This window comes from Chrysochloris asiatica, unplaced genomic scaffold, assembly GCF_000296735.1.
Source record: "Chrysochloris asiatica unplaced genomic scaffold, ChrAsi1.0 scaffold00066, whole genome shotgun sequence".
NCBI classification, from domain to species: Eukaryota; Metazoa; Chordata; class Mammalia; order Afrosoricida; family Chrysochloridae; genus Chrysochloris; species Chrysochloris asiatica.
The window spans coordinates 12,792,077-12,793,762 of NW_006408584.1; positions in this window are offsets into that span (position 1 = coordinate 12,792,077).

Sequence of the window (1,686 nt, forward strand, 5' to 3'; positions counted from 1 at the left end):
TTCTACGATCCTCCTTATTCACTGTCCAGCTTTCGCATCCATATGAGGCTATTGAAAACACAATGGCCTGGGTCAGGCGCACCCTAGTCCTCATGGAAGTAGTAACTCTAAATACCAACAAAGAAGGAAGGAGTCTTCACATCAAGTATCAATGCTATCCCCTCTGTACACAGGGTAGATAGGGATGGGCAAATTAGACGTTGGTTACCTAAAATGAGGGGGCGATAAAGGCAAGAAGTGATTGGCTTACAAGGTTTTAAAAGGGAATTTATTTTAAGAGTATGTGGGGAAAGACAAAGTCCCCACTGAATAGTTTCCATCTTGTTGAGTTGGGTTTGGTTAAAAGAGATAGGGATAAGATTCTTATGATTCAATAGTGAGTAATAGATATCATGACTAAGTGCTACTGTCACAATTTCAAAGGTAGAAGTTTTGTAATAAAAATGGAGGAGTAAGTAGTCTTATAGTCCAGAAACAAAGGACCTTAGAACCATCAAGGAAGAAGAGCACAAGCGGAATGCAAGACCTTATCCACAGAAGCAGCAACACCAAAGATGGAGGCAGAGATGGGGACATGGAGAGAGGAAGCAGCGGAGAACTCTAGATTCATGGAAAGAGAGGGACTGAGAGCTGGCGGCCAGGAGGCAGACCTGCAGAATGTGCCCTTTGGATATGTAAATTATTTTATATACCAGAGTGTTTAAGAAATAAAAATAATGCTAAAATGAATAGAAAGAAATACTGTTATTTGATGATACATGAAGGGGATTGTTATCATTGTAATGAAACAAGGTGTATGATTTGTTGAATGTAAAATTAATAATCTTCCCTGTAAACTTTCACTCAATTCACAATAAAAACTTAAAAAAATAAAAATGAGACAAAATAATAATAGTATGAAAAAAATAATAATCAGAGCAAATATGAAGTACTATGTACAGGAAAATTGGAAATTGTCAAAAATGGAATTGTATGCATGAACATTGATATCCTAGGCATTAGTGAGCTGAAATGGTCTGGTGTTGGCCATTTTGAATCTGACAATCATGTGGTTTACTATGTTGGTGATGATAAAAAGTGGAAGAATGGCATACCATTCATTATTAAAAAGAACAAATAAAGATTTGTCTTGAAGTACAATTTGTCTGTAATAGAACAATTGCCATATATCTACAAGGAAGACCAGTTAATACTACTATTATTCACGTTTACTCACCAATCATGAAAAACACTGACAATGAAATTATAGAACTCTACTAACCTCTTCACTCTGAAATTGATCAAACATGCAATCAAGATTATTGATCATAACTGGTGATTGAAATTCAAAGCCTAGAAACAAAGAGGAAGGATCAGTAGTTGCAAAATATGGCCTTCATGATAGAAATGATGCTGGATATTGCATGATGGTTTTGCAAGAACAACTACTTCCTCATGGCAAATACCTTTCTAAACAAGATAAAACACAACTATACACATCTGTTGCACAGGAACTTTTTAAAGTGTTGAAGAGCAGAGATGTCAGCTTGAGGACTAAGGTGTGCCTGACCAAGCCATGGTATTTTCAAAAACCTCATATGGATGAGAAACCTGGACAGTGAATAAGGAAGACCGTAGAAAAATTGATGCCTTTGAGTTGTGGTGTTGGAGGAGAATACTAAAAGTGCCATGGACTGCCAAAAGAAC